Genomic DNA, 26,224 nt, shown 5'->3' with positions numbered 1-26,224 from the left:
AAAATAATTCCAAAGTCTACTAAGAAGTATAATTGGGGCACCTGGGTGGCTCAGTCAGCTAAGCGTCTGACTTTTCATTTTGGCTCAGATCATGATCTCACAGCTCATGAAATTGAGCCCAGTGTTGGGGTCTGTGCTGACTGCACAGAGCCTGCTTGGGATTCTCTTTCTCTCTCTGCTCCTCCCCTGCTCTCGTGTGTTCAGTCTGTCTTTCTCTCAAAAAGAAAAAAAAGTAGAATTAATAAAACTCAAAATGTGTGAGTTAGGGCAAGGGAGGCATGGGGAAGGACAGTGTCACACTTTTACAACTTCCTGTGGTCTTCCTCAAAGACCTGTCACATAATAAAAATAGGTATAGGGTGCTTTATAGCCAATGTCTTTTTATTTTCATTATATGATGTGACTATCACAATAGTCCTGTGAGACATGACAGGTATAACCCTTGCTTCAAAAGTGAAACTCCCCAAAGATCACACAATTAGTATACAGGGAAAGAAAAAAACAACAAGTAAAACCCAAGGACTTCTAAATCTAAATCCATACTCTTGCCACTAAAACACATTGCCTATAAGTGCCATAATAATCTAGCAGTGCCACAAACAAGCACTCCGTGGGCTCCTTGGAGAGTCTGCCAGAGGAGATGACCACTGGCACAGCTGGCTGGAGGCCCCTCAAATCAAATGTAATTTAGCAGCCTGGAATTAGCCTGAAATCACCAAAGTGGAATATTTCTTTTAACTGCAAGAGAAATGACAAAACACGCTATAAAGAAAGTCAGGAACTGGGGGCATCTGGGTGGCTCGGTTGGTTGAGCATCAGAATTTGGGTCAGGTCATAATCTCATAGTTTGTGAGTTCGAGCCCCATGTCAGGCTCTCTGCTGTCAGCACAGAGCCCACTTCAGATCCTCTCCCTCCCTCTCTCTCTTAAAAATAAGTAAATACCAGGGCACCTGGGTGGCTCAGTCGGTTGAGTGTCTGACTTCAACTCAGGTCATGATCTCGCAATCTGTGAGTTCAAGCCCCACGTCGGGCTCTGTGCTGACAGCTCAGAGCCTGCTTTGGATTCTGTGCCTCCCTCTCTCTCTGCCCCTACCCTGTTTGCACTCTCACTCTCAAAAATAAACAAACATTAAAATAAATAAATATTTAAAAAATTTTTAACATAAATAAAGAAACTGAAAGAAATGGGTACATATATTTCCAGTACATGTGACAGAACTGCATTTGCCTCATAATTCAGTGAGCTCTTACAAATCAATAAGAAAAAGATTAATGGAGGGGAGCCTGGGTGGCTCAGTAGGTTAAGCATCCGACTTTGGCTCAGGTCATGATCTCATGGTTCATGAGTTCAAGCCCCGCATGAGGCTCCATTCAGACAGTGAGGAGCCTGCTTGGGATTCTCTCTCTCCCCACCTCTCTGGCACTGTCCCACTCTCTCAAAATTAATAAACATAAAAAAAAAGGAAAAAGGTAAACTGACATAAAAATGGTTACAGACTTTAGACAATATGGAGAAGAGAAAATTACTATGAACATGAGAAGATGCTCAACAATGTTAACGATTCAAGAAATGTAGCTTAAAACCATGATATCCTATTGTTGCCTGGATTTAAAAGGCTGACATCATGCAGTGTTAGCTAGAGTGTGGTTAAACAGGCATTATCATCCACTGGAGAGCTTTAGCCACATCCAAATTTTCCTGTTTTTCAAAATTGCAAGTTCAGTTCTTGGCATTTACACACTGCACAAGGGTACAAAGGCATATGTAAATGAGTATCTGTTATGGCGTGATTGTAAGAACAAAAAACAAACAACGGTCAACAGAGACCTAGTTACTTAAAATATGGTACAACATAATATTGAAAATACAGCTGTTAAAAGGAATGGGACAGATGGGTAAATAACAATATGAATAAATATAAACAGTGTGTGTGTGTATGTGTGTGTGTGTGTGTGTATGTGTGTGTGTGGAATGTAAAAGAGAAGAAAATAAAGCAAAACCAGGGTGCCTGGGTGGCTGGTTGGTTAAGCATTTGACCCTTGGTTTTGGCTCAGGTCATGATCCCATGGTTCATGAGTTTGAGCCCTGCATCAGGCTCTGCAGTGACAGCCCACTTGGGATTCTCTCTCTCCCTCTCCCTGCCCCTCCCCCACTTGCACTGTCTTCATCTCTCAAAATAAATAAATAAATAAACTTTACAAAAATTTTAAAGAATTCAATTCGGGGCGCCTGGGTGGCTCGGTCGGTTAAGCGTCCAACTTCGGCTCAGGTCATGATCTCATGGTCCGTGAGTTCGAGCCCCGCGTCGGGCTCTGTGCTGACTGCTCAGAGCCTGGAGCCTGTTTCAGATTCTGTGTCTCCCTCTCTCTCTGCCCCTCCCCTGTTCACGCTCTGTCTCTCTCTGTCTCAAAAATAAACGTTAAAAAAAAATTAAAAAAAAAGAATTCAATTCAATTAATTGAACAGAATGTATAATAAGATACATTTTTAGTGTTAAGGTAAAGTATGTTTGCATGTGCATAGGGTAAAAGTTAGGAAAAGACATACACCAAACTGTCATGAATATGTACAAAGGGTAGAACAGCGAGCAGGAGAGTGGAGGAACATATCCCAAAAGAGGGCATTTACATTTTACACCATATACTTCCGCATTCTTAAAATTTCCAATGACAACCACATGTTAATAATTTTTTAAGCTAATAAGAATATCTTAATATGGAAAAACTTCTGGAACTTAATGTCCTTCAGCAAGTAAACTGTAACACTGAGTAAACATCCTCGATTATTACTCACTTTACTTCTCAATCGCTCTCGGTTTCAATATGAAATTACCTTACCAGCTGATCTCACATGAAACATTAATAAAAGAAATCTCTGCTTTCTTCTTCCACTGTTGCTGACAGGCAGATTAAATGTTCCAATTATCTTCTCAGATGTACTATTTCTAAACCCAAATCCTTGGAAATGATCAATATTCCCTAGGATAAACTAGAAGGAAACACGAATATCTGTTGGTCACCATTTTTAAGTCCTAACTTTCTAGGCTTTCCTCCCTTCAGGAATCTCTAATAATATATAAGTTATGCCTCAGAGCCTTTGGAGCCATGCAGTTAACCATGCAGAACAAGCTTATTAATTTGACTTTCTCAGTGAACATAATGATCAAATCATTCTAAATGAGCAGGAAGCCAGGGCAAAGTCCAAGTTAGAGGTTAGCATTGATTTGACTTTACATCTAACCCTAACTCTTATTTTTCCAAGCATTCCAGGAAAGTTTGGGCAATAGGGAGCCAGTTAACTTTAATCACTCATGCTGCTAGATCCCTCAAACAGCCATAACATTTAAACTAAAAAGCGCCCCATTAAACCTCTTACATCTGATTATTTCATAGATTGCTATTAATCTGCATTTGCACAGCATCATTTATCTAATGCACACAAAGAAACCAGCACAGCAGAGATCACTAGACTAAGATTATTATCAGCCAGCATTCTTTTGAGTCAGTAGGACAAATCCACATTCTGTTATAGGAGACCACAATTCCCCTTCAGGTTGGTGAGGGAGAGAGTTGTTTTTTGTTTGGGACCCCGTTGAACACTTTCACATTTTCTGAGCTCACTTTGAAGATAGCTTTACATGTTCAAGATCATTTATTCACCATTTATTACTAGGTATCAACTACCATTTATAAAGTGCTTATTATAAACAGGAAGATCTTTAAGTCCTTTTATCTCATTTACTTCTCCTCCTCTCTGCTGCTTTCAGACCATGACCCCCGCCCCAAACACACACCTAAAAACAAAGCACATGTCTGTGCCTATACCACCTGCTACCTACCCTCCTACAGTTGTGAACCACCCCCCAGGTATTCTCTTTCATCTCTTGATTTCTGTACCAACTTCTACTCCTGCAATCATTCCAGGTAACATTGACTTAGTATTGGATGATGCATCCATACTCTGGCATTTTAGTTCCTGGATCTCTTCACTTCCAGTAATCTTGTCACTCCCCTACCTCAGCCTCCTTCTTCAATGGTCCCACCTAGACTCTAACTATACAATTACCACTAACTGTATAATTCCTAGAATCTTCACTTCAAGCTTTCCACTAGACTGCCACCACTGATTTGTTTTTTTTTTTTTTTTTTTCTCTCTCTCTCTCTCTCCCTCTCACTCTTCTCTGGTAAAGATCCTATTATTCAACCCCATCAAGAATTCCAAATCATTGGCTTTTTTTTTTTAATGTCTTATCCCATAGTCCTCCTTACACAGCATTGGTTCCACAGCCTTGCATAAACATCCAACTCCTCCATCCCACTCTCCCTCACCAAAGTCATTTCCTATTCTCCACCTTCTCTGTGCCTACATGCAATTGGCTAGAACAAAATACAGGAATAAGGCTCATTTTTAAATGTGTGTCCTCACTTCCCAATGGGCCTTCCTTTCCCTTCTCAGTTTATTACATCACACTCTAAAATGACTTCAACAAAGCTCCTCCCTTGAGATCTCCAGTACACTTCCCATTCTCAACTAATAACTTTGCTTCTAATTTCACTAACAGTGGAAACAGGTAGAGAAATTCCTCATTCCACTACCATGTTATCTATGTCCACCTGTACTGCTTCCTCTCTCTCCTGCGTCATCCATTTGTTTTCTTTCTACTAGATCATTTGTAATAGTCTTCAAATACTCTATAAAAAGTCCCTTTAAAAAATTCTACCCCTTTACCCAACATCCCTTTCTAGTGACCACCCCATGTGTCTACATATCTTTAGGGAAAAAAAAAATCCTCAAAACAGTTGTATCTCTCTATTTCTTTCCCTCCCCCTTTCTCTTCAATCCATCCCAACCAGTCTTGCATCCTCAAGTCCCCACTCAAACCATGATGATCAGACATGTTCATGACCTCCAAGTTGCCAATCCCATGATCATTTCTCAACATTCATTGTTCTCAACTCTGCAGTGGCATTTGACCCAGCTGATCACATCCTTCTCCTTGAAAAGCTTTCCTCCCATGACTCCTGGGATATGCTATTCCTTTGGTGTTTCTCCAATCCTCCTTGGTTTCCCTTGCTGGATGATCTTTTCCCTGGGCTCTCAAGTCTGGGGAAAACCAGGCTCAGTCTGTGACCTTTCATTTATTCTTTAGTGATCTTAGCAAGTATCATGATCTTATATATACTCATGATTCTAAAATGTATATCTACAAAGCTATGCCCTCTCCCTTGAGATCCAGAACCAAGCATTCAAACTGTCTATCAACATCTCCATCTAGAAATATCAACCTTAACATGCCGAGGAAGAATTCTTGTCACACACACACACGTATACCACAAGCACCACAACAAAAAAATGCTCTTCAATCATGCCTTTCCATCTCAGGAAATGACATCAGCATCACCTCATTTATCCTGAATACTTCTCTTGTACATCCCATATCCAACCAATCAGGACATCCCATCAAGCCAACACTTAAAAATCTGACCACTTCTCATAACCTCCCAGTTACCACTTCAGTCCAGTCCACCATCTCATGCAATAACATCATAACTAGTTTCTCTGTTTTTCCTAAGTCATAAGCCCATCTTCTCTGGTACCATCTAAGAGGTCTCTCTAAAGAGGACATTATCACTTCCCCCTTAAAACCCTGCAATAACTTCCAATTACCATTAGAAAAAAAATTGAAACTGCATGGTCTGACTACTTCTCTGACTCCATGTGCTACTATTTTTTCTATCATTGACTTTACTTCCACCGCCCTGGCATCCTTGCCATTCCCTCCTTACCCTGCCATAAGGCCTTTACAGTTACTATATCCTCTTCCTGGAACATTCTGCCTTTAGCTGTTATATGGTTCACTACCTCACTTTATTTAGGCCTCTACTCAAAAGTCACCTCATATAAAGGTCTTCTTAGATCTGTCTATCTACGAATTCCCCATTAGTCAATATTTCTCAGTTGCACCACTTTATTTTACGGAATCGATCTTTTACCGAGTCAATCTTCCAGCATCCTTACAGATAATAGAAACTACCTGAATCCAGATCTGTCCATACACCCACCAAAGGAAAGCAAGAAAAACCATCCATAACCCACACCCAAAGAATAACTAGGAGTTAGATAAAATTGTGAATTTCAATTTATATATAAGTAATAAAATAAATAACCCAACATAGCCAACCTCAGAATTAGACATCAACCATGTAGAAAATAGAAGGGGATAGTGGAGTCCTAGAAGTGGTTGAAACAAACAAAAATCTCTTCTGGAAAGAAAAGCTACCTACTAAAAGGCTAGTGAACCGAAGAAAACAGAAAGGAAACACTTTTTTTTTTTTTTATACAAAAGAGTAAGATTACTAAATAAACTTTAAAATGCAGATTCATTGGGATGCCTGGGTGGCTCAGTTGCTTAAGCATCTGACTCTTGGTTTTGGCGCAGGTCATGATCTCTCAGTTTAGGGAGTTCAAGCCCTGCATCGGGCTCTATATGTTGACAGTGTGGACACTGCTTGGGATTCTCTCTCTCCCTCTCTCTCTGCCCCTCCCCCCACTCATGCTGTCTGTCTCTCTCAAAATAAATACACTTTTTAAAAGAATAAATAAATAAAATGCAGATTCTTCAAGAGAGAAATAAAACAAGAGACGAAAACCCTTACTAGCAAACATACTCAAGAAAAAAATGACATAGCATAAGTAAAATAAGAAAATTATAGAGTAAAGAATATTGAAACAGAAGATATGCTTAATACCAAAAGACAATCTTTCATTAACTCTAAGCAAATAAATTTGAAAACCTAGATTAAAGGGATGCTTTCCAAAAAAGATGCACTTTCCCTAATTTGATCCCAATGCAGATAGTAACTCAAATATCAATTTTCATTGAATAGAGAAAATTATTCCCTCAGATAAAAACTACCCCCCAAAAGAAGCACCAGACCTATGTGTCTTTATGACAGAAGTTCTACCAAATCTTCAAATAATTTGTAATCTCTATGCTACTTAATTATTCCAGAACATAGAAAAAGAATCATAAGCTGTTGCCAAATTTGTTTTATGTAGCAGCTATAATACTGATACCTAACTTGACTTCATAATAGATTGCACAAAAAATAACTACAGACAAACCTCACTTATAAAATGGCCTTCAGGGCATTCAAAGAATACCATTCTTTGCAAATTGGTGCAGCCACTCTGGAAAACAGTATGGAGGTTCATCAAAAAACTAAAAATAGAACTACCTTATGACCCAGCAATTACACTACTAGGTATTTATCCAAGGGATACAGGTATGCTGTTTCAAAGGGACACATGCACCCCAATGTTTATAGCAGCACTATCAACAATAGCCAAAGTATGGAAAAGGCCCAAACGTCCATCGATGGATGAATGGATAAAGAAGATATGGTATATATATATATATACAATGGAGTATTATTTGGCAATCAAAAAGAATGAAATCTTTCCATCTGCAACTATGTGGATGGAACTAGAGGGTATTATGCTAAGCGAAATTAGTCAGAGAAAGACAAATATCATATGACTTCACTCATAGGAAGACTTTAAGATATAAAACAGATGGACATAAGGGAAGGGAAGCAAAAATAATATAAAAACAGGGAGGGGGACAAAGCAAAAGAGACTCTTAAATACAGAGAACAAACAAGGGTTACTAGAGGGGTTGTGGGGGTGGGGATGGGCTAAATGGGTAAGGGGCACTAAGGAATCTATTCCTGAAATCATTGTTGCAGTATATGCTAAGTTGGATGTGAAATAAAAAAATAAATTAAAAAAATAAAATAAATGTTTCTGGAAGGAAGGAAGGAAGGAAAGAAAGAACAAAGGGAGGAAGGGAGAAAACAAACCATTTCTGGGGCACCTGGGTGACTAAGACAGTTAAGCATCCAACACCATCTCGGCTCAGGTCATGATCTCCTGGTTTGTGAGTTTGAGCCCCACATCGCGTTCTGCTCTGGGAGCACAGAGCCTGTTTGGGATTCTTTCTTTCCCTCTCTCTCTCTGCCTCCCTCTATCTATCTCTCTCAAAATAAATAAATAAAGTCCCTCCCCCAAAATAATACCTTTCCTGATTTAAAAAAACAACCACACAATAAAATAGAAATTAAAGGATATTTCCATGTGTGTTGTGTGTGTGTATCCCTCAGTCACAAAGCTAACATCTTATTTAATAAGGAAACACTCAAATCATACTGCAAAGGCTGGAATGAGCCAAGGATACCCATTATCTCTACATAACATGATATTAGAGGAGGCATTAGCCAACACAATCAGACAACCAGACACACAGGCCAATGGAACAGAACTGAGAACCCAGAAATAAATCCACTGCATATATAGTCAATTAATATTTGACAAGGGAGCCAAGATTATTCAATGAGGAAAGGATACTCTCTTTAATAAATGATACTGAAAAAACTGGATAACCACATGCAGAGTAATATTGGACCCCCGTCTTACACCACTCACAAAAATTAATTCAAAAAAGATTAAGATTTAAACATAAGAACTGAAATCATAAACTCCTATTAAAAAAAAGTACAGGGATAAGGTTCTGTGACTCTGGCCCTCAGAATGATACTTTGGATATAACACCAAAAACACAGCAAGAAAAGCAAAAATTAATAAGTGGTATGACATCAAATGGCACAGTTTCTGCACAGCAAAAGAAACAATCAACAAATGAAAACACAACCTAAGGAATGGGAAAAAACACTTGCAAAACATACATCTGATAAGGGGTTAATATTCAAAATATATTAAAAAAAAACTCATGTAACTCAATAGCAACAACAAACAACCTGGTTAAAAAATGGGCACAAGACCTGAATAGACACTTTTCCATAGATGACATACAAATATTTGGCTACCAGGTACATGAAAAGATGCTTGCTATCACTAATCATCAGAGAAACGCAAATCCAAACCATAATGAGGCATCACTTCCCACCTAATAGAATGGCCATCACCAAAGAGTCAAGCAATAACAAGGGCAACTTTTGTGTACTGTTGGTGAATGTAAATTCTACAGCAACTATAGAAAATGGTATGGAAGTTCCACAAAAAAATTCAAAATAGAATTACCATATGATCCAGGAATCCCACTTCTGGGAATATATACAAAGGAAATGAAAACGGGATCTCAAAGAGATATCTGCGCTCCTATGTTCGTTGAAGCATTATTTGAAACAGCCAATACATGGAAACAAGCTAAGTGTCCATCAACAATAAAGATGTGGTATACATATACATACACATATATACATACGTATATACATATAATGGAATATTTATTATTCAGGCATGAAAAAAAAGCGAATCCTGCCTTTTATGACAACATGAATGAAACTTGAAGGCATTATGCTAAGTGATATAAATCAGACAAAAACAAGTGATATCACTTATATGTGGAATCTTAAAAAAGCTGAACTTACAGAGACAGAATAGTGGTTGCCAGAGGCTGAGGAATGGGGGAAAACAGGGAGATGTTAGTAAAAGGGTATAAATTATAAATTACAAATTACAAATCAGTTCTAAGATGAAGAAGTTCTAAGGATCTAATATACAGCATGGTGATTATAGCTAACAATACTATATTAATATACCTGAAAGCTGTGAGGAGAGTACACCTGAAAAGTTCTCACCACAAAAAAATAAATGGTAAGTATTTGACATGATGGAGCTGATTTGAGGGTGCCATCATTTCACAACATGTAAATGTACCAAATAAAACACACTATACACTTCAAACTTACGCAATGTTACATGTCAATTCTATCTCAATAAAGCTGTGGGGGGAAAGTCCTTCTTGGGTTTTATGACCTGCTACAGGGGAAGATCAGAAAGTCCTTCCTGTACATGCCATTTCTCAAATTCCTTTGGCTTAAAATATTCGACATGCCACGGTGCCATATTCTGAGGTAGCATGTCTTGAACCCCATCACAGACCATGAAGAACAGTAATCCCTAAGAGTTGGGAATCAAATGGAGTGAGTTGAATGGTTACTCCAGCTTACTGCCTGGGGAGATTTTCTAGACTCAGAAAGGGGTAACCCAGGAACAGCTTGACAGTCTCTCTGGGTTGAGAAGACAAAGTTGGGAGTCCCAGGAGACCAAGCTAGGTAGAGTTCACAGGACAGATTACAGGAGAGGAGAGAACTGCCTAGAGAGAGCCCTCTGGAGATTTCGAGAGGGTCCCCTTTCAGCCTTCAGCTGAGTACTGATTAGCACATGTAAAGAATTAGAAGAAACAAGAGTTACAACTCAGTTTAACTTTACAATAATAATATTAATGGAGTCAGAATATACTACCTCAAAATATGCCAATACCTTGGCATATTGAATATTTGAAATAGCAGATACAGGAAGAATTCTCTGTATTCCTCCTTTTCCTCTGAAATAGGTCATACGTAATACTCTCTTGTGAGAGGTACCCTTCCTTAACCTCCTTATAAGGAGCATCCTTACCTGTGAAGACAGGGAGGCCAAGAGAAATCCAAACACAGAGCCAGCGTTCAGTTTCCCACAGTTTACTACCCTTAGCTCATAACCTTTTGTCCTAAAACTTTTTTTTTTTTTTACTCTTCACCAAACCTAGTATAAAAACATTCAGACTTAACTACTTCTTCAGATCTTCAATTCCTTATGAATGCTCTTGTGTCATATAAAACTTATATTAAATAAATTTGAATGCTTTTTCTTATCATTCTGCCTTTTGTCCATCCAACTCACAGAGCCCCAGCCAGAGAACCTAAAAGGGTGCTAGGAAACTGAAACTTTCCTCCCTTATGTTATTTCAAAAATATTTATTAAATTATAATGTGTGAAACTATACTTTTGAGAAAAAGGTAAGATACTCCCTATCATTTCCCATTATTTACTCCTTAAGGTTTATCAGTAAAGGACAAAATAATTTAGTAAAGAATATGCTTTAAAAAATAAAACTTGAGGGGCACCTGGGTGGCTCAGTCAGTTAAGCATCCAGCTCTTGATTTCGGCTCAGGTCATGATCTCACAGTTCATGAGATAGAGCCCTACATCCGGCTCTGTGCTGACAGTGCGGAACCTGCTTGGGATTCTCTCTTTCCCTTTCTCTCTCTGCCCCTCCCCTGCTTGTGCTCTCTCTCTCTCAAAAATAAACAAACATTTAAAAAAGTTAAATACAAATAAAAAAATAAAACTTGATTTTTTTTATTTTTTCTTTAACTTTTATTCATTCTTTTGAGACAGAGGTGAGTAGGGGAGGGGCAGAGAGAGAGGGAGACACAGAATCCAAAGCAAGGTCCAGGCTCTGAACTGACAGCACAGAGCCCAACATGGGGCTTAAACTCACAAACCGTGAGATCATGACCGGAGCTGAAGTCAGATGCTTAATTGACTGAACCACCCAGATGCCCCTAAAACTTGATTTTAAAGAAGTTTGGGGCGCCTGGGTGGCTCAGTCAGTTAAACGTCTGATTTTGGCTCAGGTCATGATCTCATGGTTCATGGGTTCACACCCCGCATTGGGCTCTGTGCTGACAGCTCAGAGCCTGGAGCCTGCTTTGGATTCTGTATCTCCCTCTGTCTGTGCCCCTCCCCAGCTCATTCTCTCTGTCTTTCAAAAATAAACATTTTTTAAAAATTTATAAATAAATAAGTAAATAAATAAGTAAATAAATAAGTAAATAAGTAAATAAATAAATAAAACAAAGACGCTTGTTTCTGGGGCATCTGGGTGGCTCAGCAGTTAAGCATCTGACTTCATCTCAGGTCATGATCCTATGGTTCCTGAGTTCGAGCCCCACATTGGGCTCTCTGCTGTCAGTATGGGGTCTGCTTGGGATTCTCTGTTCCCCCCTCTCTCTCTGTCTCTGCCTCTCTCTCTCTCTCTCTCTTTCTCTCTCAAATAAATAAAACATTTAAAAAAATTTTTTTAAATAAAGAAGTTTGTTTCTATTAAGTTAATCTCTATTTATCTTTGATGCATCTACTTCAGTCTGGCTTGCTCCAATGGTTGAATAATCCTACCTAAAAGTATGCCTTTCATAGTTGGAAAGAACTAGTCACACATTTAATTATGCTTTCTCTCTGGCTGCCTGCCAAAAGCAATCACAGTTCAATATTACAGCTTCTCCTTCAGAAGTAATTAAGAAGTTAATCTTACTTAGAACACATAATTACCCAGCAGACCACAGAATCAACTTATCTACTCGTCATGAGTTAAAGCTCAAAGAAGCAGTACCACACTGAACAGCAACATCCAAACTGTCTCTGTAGCTATCCCATCAGCACCATTTGGAAATGTGTGGAGCCCATCACCACCCACCCATCACTGGAAACCAAGCCTCCCCAGCTTCTTTGAAGCATCAGGAAGCAATGGAACTGAAGCCCGTGAAGGACACTGGGCACAAGCCATTGAAGTTCCTAGTCTGTCAGGATAACAAGGGATATATCTGAAGAACCAAGGAGCCCTCTGGAGCTCTAAACTGCAGAATATTCTGGGGCGTCTGGGTGGCTCAGTCAGTTGGGCGTCCAACTTCGGCTCAGGTCATGATCTCACGGTTCGTGGGTTCAAGCCCCGCGTCAGGCTCTGTGCTGACAGCACAGAACCTGGAGCCTGCTTCGAATTCTGTGTCTCCCTCTCTCTCTGTTCCTCCCCCACTCATGCTCTGTCTCTCTCCTTCAAAAATAAATTTAAAAAAATTTTTTTAAACTGCAGAATATTCTTTTACTGCTCCTCAGCACCAGCCAGGGGTGAGGTGTTATTCACACCTAATCCCTTTCAAACATCAGTCAACCATTAGAGGAAAGACCCTTCTGCTTCATTTGACACTGGTATGCCAAGGGCCTACTATGTGACTTACTTAACATGGAAAGCATTTCTTCGCTTCATTACCTATACCCATGGATGGGGGAGCCAGAAATCTTCTAGAATGTATGGATCCTTCAAGAAAGCACCCACACCTGATGAAGGTGCTGCCCACTCTGTGTCATGGTCCTCAGGGCCTATAGGCTGAACACAATCAAAAGTCAGAATTTTTTTTGTTAAGTTCATTTATTTATTTTGAGAGAGAGAGGGGGCACATGCACATGCAGGAGAGGGAGAAAGAGAGGGAGAGAGAATCCCAAGCAGGCACTGCACTGTCAGCGTAGAGCCTGATGTGGGGCTTGAACTCATGAACTGAGAGATCATGACCTGAGCCCAAACCAAGAGTCAAGATGCTTAACCGACTGATCCACCCAGGCGTCCCAAAAGTCAGACTTTTCTTAAAAGTGCAGACCTGTGGCCATCTGATCACACCATTTTTGGGTAAACTATTGTTCTTTTCAGAAGTCAACAGCCACTTTTAGCGACGTATTGTCTCTCCAAGCTGGCTCTTGGCACAAATTCTGAAATTCTTAAGAATGTTGCAGAAACTAAAGACATCTGAAATTGACATTGCAGCAGAAAACTCCAAGGCTATTCCCAGCCAGTGATAGCAGGCCTCATACTATAAGGCTTTTTCAATAGTTGAGCCCCTAGAAACCTGCCGCGTACACAACACTATACTAAAGAATGTAGAGATTTATGAAGGAAAAGATACTGTTTCTGTCCCCAAGAAACATATATTCTCTCCTAATATCCTAATATCAGAGGTACTCTTAACTACAGCTGCACCTGAACTTTAGCTAAATTATTTCAACTACTGCAGGAGTCTAGTGGTGAGGCTGGGTGGCTAAAATAATTCTTCTACTTATTTTCCCATATTAGTCTCATGAGTTTTGTCTCATTGTGCATTTGGATTTTACATTATTTAAAGAAAATCAACATGCTCCTTTTAAAAAAAAAAATCACTTCTTGGAAAACAAATTGACAATTCTCTTTTTCCTATGTTACCTTAGAATGAGTGGCTCCCCTAGGGTGACTTCATAGGTAATTCAATTTCATATGAAATTTACCAAATAACACAGGTCTGATGCGCTCTGCAGAACATTCCATATAGCCCAAATCCCTATCTGCCTGCAGTTTTCAAACATAATGCCACATGAACAATTGGCATGTTGAAGAACAGGGGAGGGTGGTCCCCTCAGTGAATCAGCAGAATTTATAGAGAAAGCCTACCAGCTGACCCAAATTGGAGCTGTCATCCTCCATATCCCAGCTGGGGGGGGCCTATCACCTGTGTAGTTCAATAAAGACCTTAAAAATACCATTTAGATAAGCTTAAGATATAGACATTCACCAGAATTAGAGGAACTACTGCCATAATCTAAAACCTTTTATGATAATCCTGAGACTAGGCAAAGTAGGAGGCCAGAAAGAAAAGAGAATGCATTGCAACCAAATATCTCCACCCCAGTGAGAACTCTGAACTATTCATTGCTTTTTTAAATTTTTTATATGTTTATTTATTTTTGAAAAAAGGGCGGGGGGCAGAGAGAGGGGACAGAGGATCCGAAGCAGGCTCTGCTGTCAGCCCAATGTGGAGCTTAAACTCACAAACCGTGAGATCATGACCTGGGCTGAAATCGGACACTTAACCAACCGAGCCACCCAGGCGCCCCTCACTGATCATCTATGTTATATATTTCTTTCTCCCTTTTTTTGTAACTAAAAGGGATAGTAAATCTTTCATTCCAACTGCAAAACTCGAAATATTTTATCAATAAACAATTATTGAGCATGGACTCCGTGTAGGACATTGTCCCTGTTCTGCAAATTTCTTAGAGCAATATACCTGAACAGCTAAATTCTACAAAGATTTTCTAAGTATATACCTTGTGTTTTGGCATCCTTTTAAAATCCAACTGCTCCAAACAAAAAGACGAAAGAGAAAGCTACAAGTTTGTGTGTACTAAACATAGCTGCAAAAACACCTCTTTCATAACATGTGATTTAATCAATTTAGGCAAGTGCCTTTGGTCAGATTTGGGTAACTAAGAATACGCATGGAAAAGTAAATCTTGACCCAGTTCTATCATTAACCAACTGCTGAAACCTTTTGTTCCCTTATTCTCTCTCTTGTTCTGCCCCTCTTCCTTACTTTCCATAAACCAGCCAAAGTATTCAACCTCCTGATTATTACAGTTAAAGAGACTGCTACTCCAGATATTAACTATCTATAAAAGTAACTCCCAGCAAAATTCTCCCTGTCTCTCAAAGGTAAGGAGATATGTGTCCATCCTTTTTGTATCTTCTGTCACTAAGCTACACATGCCTCAAGCAGGGACAATGGGCTTATTTACCTGACCATCTTTGGAACCAGGTACAGTGCATGATGCATAACAGCTACCAAACATCAATAAATGCTAGCTCAATAAACTTCCCCTCAATCATCTAGCTTTATACCTCTACATGTTAAATGTTGAATTTGTATTGATTGGCTGAGAGAAACTCTTATTTTGCCGATCATTAGAGAAAAAGAGTTACCATCAAATTTGCACTGCCATTGTTCAGGCCGTTATATCTTCAAGCTAGCAAAAGCCAGTCTATGTAATAAGCAGAAACAAACATTAATGAAGACAGTGCACTTACAATATGAAAGCATTTCTTAGTCAACTGTCCATTACTCTGCCCTTTACTCCCTGCAATAATCATTTGTTTAATATTTGCCAACCATAATGAGTTGAATAGTGATGTGCTATAATGATGACTGTTTGGTGACTGTTCCAATTATAATGATGAGAAGGGGCATTTACTTATGTTTAGAAAAGAACCTGGCAAAGGCAGCACAGTAGAGGGGATTCAGCTGGGACTGAACTCAGGCTGCCTGATTATCGTGGCCATTTAGCTATTCAAAGAGTGCAAAGGAACCTACAGTGTTCATCCACTTTAGTGGAGAGGCATCTCTCCTCCTGAAACTGCCTTCCAGCTGCATAATTTTTGAACTACAGAGCTCTAAAAAGAGATTTCAACCCCTCAGTAAAGATTCCCTGAGCATCTGCTACATCTCAGACACTACTAAACACAAATGAATAAGACCTCAGACACTCACAGTCTAGTCCAAAGGTTGGCAAACTTTGTAGAGAGCCAGATGGTAAACATTTTAGGTTCTGCAGGCCATACAGTCTCTGTGGCATTCAACCAACTTTGCATGTAGTGCAAAAGCAGCCTTATAATATACATAAACTATTGAGCATGGCTGTGTTCCAATAAAGCTTTATTTACAAAAGTAGGCATTTGTCCAGGTCTGGCCCACAGGGTATAGTTTGCCAATTACTGGTCTAATCTACGTGTCAGGTACACTTTTTTAAAAAAGCAAAACAGTGAGATCTGTATTCATGAAGTTGTCCTTCTTGTATCTGTATAATATTTCAGAATTCATGAAGCTATTTCATGTCTGATGCCTCAAAATTGAATCTTCATACCAACACACAGCCAGGGCTGGAACTAGGATTTAAGCTTCTGCCTAATAGGCAGCAATTACTATGTGTTCACCAAAATTCATTTCCTCTTCCTCCAGGGCACACACCAGACTACACTTCCCAGGATCCTTTGTGGTTAGGTCTGGCCATGTGCTTAGGCTCCAGCCAGTAGAATTTAGGCACTGCCCATTAAAAACTTCCTCATAAAAATCTGCACAGGACTGTCTATTTTGTTTTCCCCTTTCGGTTGCCTGGAGAGGAGACGCACCTCAGGTAACCTTGTGAGTCATATGTTGACAACAGCAGAACCACAAAATAGAAGGAGCCTGAGCCCCTGAATCACCACCTGGAAGAGAGCCACTCATCCAGGAACACCTGTGAAAGCAGCAAGAAATGTGTCTTAAGCCCCAGAAATACACAGATTTAATAATGTTACAATAGCTAGTACTGCCTTAACTAATACAGCTGAGGCATAGAAGATGAGTTTATCGTGCTAATGAGGCAGAAGAGATCATATTTCTTTTTTTTTTTTTTTCCAACGTTTATTTATTTTTTGGGACAGAGAGAGACAGAGCATGAACAGGGGAGGGGCAGAGAGAGAGGGAGACACAGAATCGGAAACAGGCTCCAGGCTCTGAGCCATCAGCCCAGAGCCCACGCGGGGCTCGAACTCCCGGACCGCGAGATCGTGACCTGGCTGAAGTCGGACGCTTAACCGACTGCGCCACCCAGGCGCCCCGAAGAGATCATATTTCTGACAAGGGAAATATCAAGAAAAACAAAGGATGCCTTCAAGAAAGAACAAATTGTTGTAAATGGTTTGATAGTAAACTAGCAAGGCTGTGGAAGGAGGGGCAGAAAAGATAAACAGTGGGAAAGCACGACACTGAAGGAAAAGGACTGGGAAAGAACAAAAGACAGCAATTAGACACTGAACCAGAGGAAGAGGCTGGAAGCAGTGAGACCACCTCTAGGGTCTCAGAATAGCACTGGCCTAACCAGAGCACAGCTGGGAGCCAGCAAAAGAGTGGTTTGGTTTTTTTCTATGTAGCCAGATTTTTAACCAGATTTGATTTTTATCTTTTATTAATGTAATATAAGTTAATTATAAATGCACAAAGAAGTATGAAGAAAACCATACAGAATACTATAGTCAAAGATAACTGGTACTACTAGTCCAAGGCATAAACTTTGGAGATTACTTTACCTTTTTTATGCACATACACTTAGGCATTAAGGAAAAAAACTATCTACTGGGGCACCTGGGTAGCTGGGTAGTTGTTTGGGTGTCCAACTCTCGATTTCAGCTCAGCTCATGATGCCAACGTTGTGGGATCAAGCCCTGCACAGGGCTCTGCACTGACAGTACGAGTCTGTTTGGGATTGTCTCTCTCTCTCCCTCCCTTCCCCCCTGCCCCTCTCCCCTGCTCATGTACTCTCTCTCCTAAAAAATAAAAAAATGAAAATAAATTAAAAATAAAACCTATCTACTAGTGTACATTTAGGTTGTTCATCTTTTCTTGCTATTACAAAAAAAAAAAAAAAAAAACTTCAATAAACATTCCTATCACCCGATCATTGTCCAAATGTGCAAGTACTTTTTAAAGCTTCTGAAGGTAAAACCACCAAGTCAAAGGGTTTGTTTACTGTCAAACTGCCATCCAGAAACACTAATTCAAATTCCTACTGGCAGTATAGAAAAGTGCCCATTTTCACATACCTCTGCTGATACTAGATATCTGGGGTTTTTTGTTTGTTTTTTAATCCTTTGCCTGTCAGGTAAGGTAAAAACAAACCATATCTCATTTTTTTAATTTTTGAAAAACAGATAAACAAGCCCTCTTCTTGTATTTTTTAAAACATCCTCTCCAGGGGTGTCTAGGTGGCTCAGTCAGTTGAGCGTCATGGCTCAGGTCATGATCTTGCAGCTCATGGGTTCAAGCCCCGCATTGGGCTCTGTGCTGACAGCTCAGAGCCTGGAGCCTGTTTCAGATTCTGTGTCTCCCTCTCTCTCTGCCCCAACCCACTCACATTCTGTCTCTGTCTCTCTCAAAAATAAATAAACATTAAAAAAAAAAACCCTCCAGCCTGTGGGAAATCCTAAACACATAACACTTAGAAGTTATCTTTGGTAAAGGGACAGTTTGCTTAATTTATGCAATTGTCTAAGTGATTAGAAGCCGGGCGACTTTTTGATTTGAAAAACAGCATGAAAGAAGTTAAAACAAATGATTAAATATTAGTTCTTCTTAGGAGATATGAAGTATTGTGGGTAAGCTGTGATTATCAGAATTGAGTGGGTAATGTGTTTCCACATTTACGTACTCTAAATAATCTGTCTTGCTAATTAAAATCAACTAAGGATTTATTTAACTTATTGTTTCCTGATGTTTTTATTTTGCATCTTTGTCATACATTTGACTTTGGTTTTGAGTATGTAGTAACTAGGCAAAAAGAGTAAGTATACAGGAATCAGAGGAAAAGACAAAAAGAAAACTGATACAGGTTGTCAATCCAGAGAGAAAGGGGTGTGTGTGTGTGTGTGTGTGTGTGTATCACAGATACTAAAATGAGCAGGTATGTGTGATTAAGGGAAAGATATAACATTTAATTAAGGCTTATGTACCAACCACTGGGCAAGACTTGTCACACTCATCATCTCGTTAATCTTCGCAGTTCTTTGAAAGGCAAAGAATCAGTATTTTTTAAATGAGGAAAAGGAGTGCCAGAAAAGTTGACCCAGGTGATTACCTAAAATATTAAGCTGTCATTAGAACTTTTTTTTTAATGTTTATTTATTTTTGAGAGAGACAGAGACAGAATGCAAGTGAGTTAGGGGCAGAGAGAGAGGGAGACACAGAATCCGAAGCAGGCTCCAGGCTCCGAGCTGTCAGCACAGAGCCCGACGTGGGGCTCGAATTCACAAGCTGCAAGATCATGACCTGAGCCAAAGTCGGACGCTCAACCGACTGAGCCACCCAGGTGCCCCTGTCATTAGAACTTTTAGTTGTCTGCTGCTATTTTACTCCAGATTCCATATTGTGCCCCCTCACTGTACCAGAGCACTGAATAAACCCTGGATTAGAACTTCTGGGGCTCACCCTGATACCAGCGTCCCTCTTTTGTCACTGGGGATACAAGGAAACAAAGAAATGATAAAGTAAAAAACAGAACAGGTTGTGTGTGAGAATGGGGGAAGATTATAGCACTATGAATAAAAAACAAGAAAATAAATTAAGTGCTGAGTAAATGAGAAATTAAAGAAATTGAACAAAGAAGTGTCAACTTAAAGTTGCATCCAAAAGACAATAATAAATGAGTATAGGATAAAGAAGTAGAACAGGGGCGCCTGGGTGGCTCATTTGGTTAAGTGTCAGACTCTCAATTTCAGCTCAGGTCATGATCTCAAGGTCGAGGGACTGAGCCCTGCGTCAGGCTCCGTGCTGAGCATGGAACCTGCTTGAGATTCTCTCCCCTTCTGCCCCTCCCCCACTCATGTATGCATACTCTTTCTCTAAAACGAAACAAAATAAAGTAGCACAATAAAGCAATGGAACGGAATAAAAACACATATTAGTCAAAAGAAGAAATTAAAAAATAGAAAAAGTAAAGCAATAACTAGAAGCCACAGAATTATAAAACCGGGTGGTTCAACCAAGAAATGTCATATCCAGCCCCTTAAACTTGACCTGTTCCTACAGAAAGGACCCATTTTCCATTCTGTTGCTACTCATTATCATATGCCACTTTCTCCACCACCCTCTTTAAATGCAGTGACCAAAACTGAACTCTGTCTTCAAGGGTGATATCCACCCACTGAATAGAAACAGAATGTTAGCCAGGTCCCACGGCATTATTTCCACTGATCATTGACAACTTTAGAATTCATCGGTTTGTCGTTCTCTATGATCTTCAGGGCTTTTGCCAGACCTGCCAATATTTGTGATTTGTGTTGCTTTGGATTTGTTCTTATTTTTGTTTATGTTTACTTATATTTGAGAAAGAGAGTGCAAGCGGGGGAGGGGCAGAGAGAGAGGGAGACACAGAATCTGAAGCAGGCTCCCCAACTTTGGGTTTGTTCTTAATGATACTCTTCTGAATTTGAACAAGAAAAATCGTGGAAGGCATCCTAGAAAGATCCCCTAGCCCAACATAAATGGCAGACAACTGCTCCAGCATCTTAACAGCTAATATACATCAGAGCCAAAGTAATACCAACCATGGATCCTTATCTTCATGGACTCACGTGTGGCTTTATAAATAAATATATTCTAAATTTTACTTCTGTGAAAAGAGAAAGGAAATAAGAAAACTAAGCAAGGAAGGGTAGAAACTAAAAGGAGGACTTTGTGGAAGACTGATCACAACCAGTATAAGACTGAGTGCCCAGGGAGCACCTGTGTGACTCAGTCGCTTAAGTGTCCGACTTCAGCTCAGGTCATGATCTCGTGGTTTGTAGTTTTGAGCTCCTCATCAGGCTCTGTGCTGACAGCTCAGAGCCTGAAGCCTGCTTCAGATTCTGTGTCTCCCTTCCTCTTTGCCCCTCCCTCGCTCATGCTCTGTCTCTCTCTCTCTCTCTCTCAAAAAAAAAAAAATACATAAATAAACATTTAAAAATATCTTTTAAACAAAAAACCTCAACACCAATAGACTGCTCACAGTATAAGAGGCACTTTGTGACTAAGTCCAGGCTGAAGTCCTATCTTGTATTCATATGGGGGATCAACAAGTAGCAATAGGAAGGTAGGTTATGAAATGGCCCACACAATTTATGTTTTTCATTGTCCTTGTTGCTCACATAAAAATGTTATTCCCTATGAGACCTGAACTATGGTGTGGCTCCTCTGTATGTGTGTCCACACAAGTATGCACACTCCTGGAAGAATGTAAGTCCAGATGTGAAAAAGAATCAACTGTGGTTACACCTGAGGAGTGAGAAAGGCAAAGGGAAATTTTACTTAGAACTCAATATAAATCAATATTGCTTGGTTTCTTAAAAACAGTCAGCAGTTATAATTTTGGACATTGAAAATAAAGAATAAAGAAACAAGCAAATAATGACGAATGAATTTAGACACGAGAGAAAAAATGTGCAAAGAGAAACTATAAAAGAGAGTAACACAACTGTCCTTTAAAGGGGTCTTATTTTGTCCCTTCTCTTCTGATTTCCTATCTGCATTTGGGAGAAGGGGGGGGCCTCAGACCCCTGGCTGTATATGTCAAGTTTTCTTTTCACATGTTACCTGGAAAACCAGACAGTACTGACATTGATTTTAAAAAGCAAGAAGCAACAAGTCGCTGAATTAGATGAAAACCTTATATTACACACATCTACAACCATGACTTACTCTTTAAACAGATCAATAGAAACAATCATTTACCTTTCTTCAAAGAGATGGCTGAAGTAACTCTAGCTCACTCATGATAGCTTCTGTGTTGTTGACAAGTAATTAGAGATAGTAATGGATTGTTTGTCAAAACCTCAATGACTAGGGTCCATGGTCTTAATATGCCTGAACCAATTTCTCAAGTAGATTGCAGGACCCTTTATCAATCCTTCACAGGATTTTTTCCCCAAAATACCACTTTTTTTTCCTTAAAATACCAGTCTTTTTCCCTAAAATACCACTTTTATATCACCTGTCAAATCCAAAGCTTATCATCTTCTTTCCTTCTTCATTAGATCCAACTCAAACTCCTCAGGGGGATATTAAAAGCCTTGCTTAGGGGCACCTGGGTGGCTAGTCTGACTCGATTTCAGCTCAGGTCATGATCACACAGTTGATGAGACCAAACCTCGTGTTGGGCTCTGTGCAGACAGGATGGAGCCTACTTGGGATTCTCTCTCTCCCTCTCTCTCTGTGCTCCTCCCTCGCAAGGACTCTCAATAAACAAGGAAGTAAACATGAGGTAAAAAAACTTAAAAATAAATTAAAAACCTTTGCATGATCTGGCTCCACCCTAAGCATTCTTACCCCACTACTTTCCTACACCAAACCCTGTTTATCTGCCTCACAAGTCTTTTGTCTCTTAATCAATAAGTACTCACTTGCAAGTCTATTTACTCAAGGGAACAGCATATGCAGAAAGCAGAAGTTAAATTAAGATGTCTTTATAGAAATGGTAATGCTTTTTGTTTTTCTTTTAAACAGAGAAGACAATCAATTGTTTCTTGCCTATTTATATTACCAACTCCAAGTAAGTAACAGTATGGCTAAGAAAGAGAACATGACTGACTGCAAGTCCAGGCTCCAAAGTCTGCTCACAGGATCAAATGTCAGCTCTACTAATTACAAAATTACAGTATGATCTAGGGCAAGTATTTTTCTCTCTGTACCTGAGATTCATCATCCCAAAAGTTGAGATAACAACTATGGTCATCTCATTGAGTTCTGATGAACATTGCTAGTTGTCAAAATTACTTTTAGGTACTCAGTTTTTTCTAATGAATTTGATGCCATCATCTGGTATAGAAATCTCCAGAATGCAACCTTTTCTTCAGATACCATGTTCTGAACCAGTACCCTTAATTAAAATTAAGCAATTAAAAATTAAATTAGGTGGGGCGCCTGGGTGGCGCAGTCGGTTAAGTGTCCGACTTCAGCCAGGTCACGATCTCGCAGTCCGTGAGTTCGAGCCCCGCGTCGGGCTCAGGGCTGATGGCTCAGAGCCTGGAGCCTGTTTCCGATTCTGTGTCTCCCTCTCTCTCTGCCCCTCCCCCGTTCATGCTCTGTCTCTGTCCCAAAAATAAATAAACGTTGAAAAAAAAATTTAATAAAAAAAAAAATTAAATTAGGTGATTACTTGCTCCGGTGAACATTTATATAGTCATAATAACATAATTTTATGCAGTCATAGTATGTAAACTTTGCTTATTGATATTAAACTTTTAAAATCAACCTATGATTGAAACATGGAAGGAGTAATGATGAGAAGTTAGAGAGACAAGTGAGAGAAAGGATGGGTAAAGGGAGTACTATGGTCACAGGTAGAGTATTTCTATTTGGCAGAGTAGGAAAAAAAGTTAAGTGAATTGTTAAAGTTACAAAGATAGCCAACCAATAAAGTAACTGAAAGAGATGTGGGGATGCTACTAGTGGGCTAATACCTCAACTACCATAGAAGAAAATCAATAGAGAATATCAAAAATTGAAAAATCAATAGGTAGTAGAGTAAGTACATCATATAGAGATATGAAAGGAACACTAAAACCCTACAAAAAGGATAGTAAGAGTTAAAAGTAATTTATTTAGGAAAGAAGTGAAGAGGGCTAAGAGATAAAATCATACTTCTTGTACTAGTTCTTTCATACTACTGTGTTTAAGATTTTCAACTGCTTTTGGGGCACCTGGGTGGTTGCCAGTTGAGCGTCTGACTTCAGCTCAGGTCATGATCTCACAGTTCATGAGTTCGAGCCCCGCACTGGGCTCTGTGCTGACAGCTCAGAGCCTGGAGCCTGCTTCAGATTCTGTGTCTCCCTCTCTCTGCCCCTTCCCCGCTCATGCTCTGTCTCTCTCTGTCTCTCAAAAATGAATAAACATTAAAAAAATTTTTGAAAGATTTTCAACTGTTCTTAAACATAAGAAAATGTAACTCTTTTCTCGGAAGATGGTGGACATTCAGATGGAGCGTGCCTACCAAAAACAGTCAACCACCTTTCAAAATAAGAGGAAAATCCTGCTTGGAGAAACTGGCAAGTAGAAGTTCCTGTGGTACTATAAAAACATGAGTCTGGGCGTCAAGACTCCCAAGGAGGCCACTGAGGGTACCTACATTGACAAGAAATGCCCCTTTACTGGTAATGCCATCTGTGGGCAGATTCTGTCTGATGTGGTGACCAAGATGAAGATGCAGAGGGCCACCGTCATCCCCTGAGACTACCTCCACTACATCTGACAGTACAGCTGCTTTGAGAAACACAAGAACATGTCTGTGTACCTGTCCCTGATTCAGGGATGTTCAGAATAGTGACACTGTCACAGTGGGCGAGTGCTAGTCCTTGAGCAAGAGTGTGCACTTCAACATGCTCAAAGTCATGAAGGCCACTGGCACCAAGAAGCAATTCTAGAAATTCTGGGACTATACATCTGCCCACACCCCACACCCCCAAATAAAGTTATTTTCCCAGAAAAAGAAAGAAAGAAAGAAAGAAAGAAAGAAAGAAAGAAAGAAAGAAAGAAAGAAAGAAAGGTAACTGAAAAAAATCTATTCATAATACCAACTGAAACCACAAGAATAAACCTAACAAGACATGTAAACAAGCTACATGAAGAAAACTCTTAATCCTCATCGATGTGAAAAAAGACTTAAAATTTGGTGAGTCCTACTTTGTTCCTCAAAGGCAAAACTCAGTGTCTTAAAGTTGGTGATTCTCCTCAGTTATTCCATAAATGCAATGCAATTCCAATTAAAAAAAAAATCCTAACAGAATTACTTTGGGGACATTCCAGGCTATTTCTAAAATCATCTAGAACAAAAAAACACATGAAAAGAGAAAAAAATTTGAATGAGAACAATGATAAAGAACTTGCCCTACTAGATAGTTCAGAACTAGACTAATTGATCTATGGAATAGAATAAAGTACACAGTATCATAAGCTTTACTCTTTTTGTGAAATAGGGAAATCATAATTTTTAACAAAGTTAAATACCAAGAAATGATCACTGACCTCCCTACTTTAATGTTATATTTGAACTGATTATGCAAGCTTCATGACAACATTCAAATCAATGTCTTGTAACCTAAAACAAAAGGTTGAGTTGGGGTTCTCTGAGCTTCCTGGGAAAAATATTTTCTGTTCTCTGTAAAAGAAATACAGGTACATAATCAGGCACAATACTAATAGACAAGAGGTCAGAAACTTGGAGCGGAAATGTTAAATTTCACATCAGGTAATATTACCTACTTGTAGCTAATATATTCCAATTGCAAGACAGTGATCGGATAAAATGTGGAAGGAAGAAGCAGGGTGAATTCTAGAGCAGCTTTGATCAGGGGCAAAGGACAGCAATGTAGACTTCAGAGTCCCGTGTTTTCTCATGAAAGATCTAAGCTAAGAAACTTGGGACCATTGTGTTCTCAACTATTTACTGCAAGAGTCTTCTGGTCTCCCTTGCTCTAGCTTCATCCCTCCCCTCAGTCTCCAAACTGTTGTCAGAGAGATCTTTCTGAAATTCCAATCAGATTAATCTCTCCCCAGCTTAAAACCTTCTCCTTTGGAGTGGGGGGTGAGGGAAGGAGGATAATGTTCAAATTTCTTAGCCTGGATTATGAGGTCTTCAGTATAACACCTGGCCCTGGCCTACTTCTTCATCTTCAATCCTTGCTTATCTACCAGATATAATCCTTCTTATTCTTCAAAGCTTAGTCAAATGTTTCAACCTCCAGAAATCCTTTGCTTACTTCTCTATGCTCAAGCTACCACTGGAATATATTCCTCTAATACAGTGCTACCATAATTACATTGATATAAGCATGTCTTTGCAATATACTATGAATTACTGAAAAAAAAGGTTAATACTTTTATTCACTTTCATATCCCCTACCAGCATTTTGTACATAAAGCATTCAATATATCTTTGATTGTACCAACTAGTAGCAGTTATGGATTCCAATAGAAACTCCCCCTTCCTTGTACAAAGTAGTTTTCCCCTCCCTTGTACAAAGAATTCAAATGACATAAAGAGAGAAATCACAAGTATCTAAAATGCTTAGCATCTTCTAAAAGCAAAAATCTGTATGATTAAAAAGAGTAGGTCCAGCCATCATCATCTGGGAATAAGAGGGCTCAATTCCAGCCACAGATCTACTTCATGTCACAGAGGAAAATGTACAGCCTGGTTGTTTTGTTTTTGTTTTTTCCTCCTTAAAAGAGTAAGAT

The 26,224-nt window shown here is 39.4% G+C and overlaps 1 protein-coding gene and 1 pseudogene across 10 annotated transcripts in view; one reads left to right on the top strand and one right to left on the bottom strand.

Annotated features, from left to right (window-relative positions):
• PLCH1 (phospholipase C eta 1) overlaps positions 1-26,224 on the bottom strand; it is a 221,024-nt gene that overhangs the window by 129,879 nt on the left and 64,921 nt on the right. The window lies entirely within an intron of this gene.
• LOC123575970 lies at positions 23,952-25,687 on the top strand (annotated as a pseudogene).

Source organism: Leopardus geoffroyi, chromosome C2 (genome assembly GCF_018350155.1).
Source record: "Leopardus geoffroyi isolate Oge1 chromosome C2, O.geoffroyi_Oge1_pat1.0, whole genome shotgun sequence".
Taxonomy (NCBI): domain Eukaryota; kingdom Metazoa; phylum Chordata; class Mammalia; order Carnivora; family Felidae; genus Leopardus; species Leopardus geoffroyi.
The sequence above is the reverse complement of the archived record's forward strand: the minus strand, read 5'-3'. Positions and strand labels throughout refer to the sequence as shown.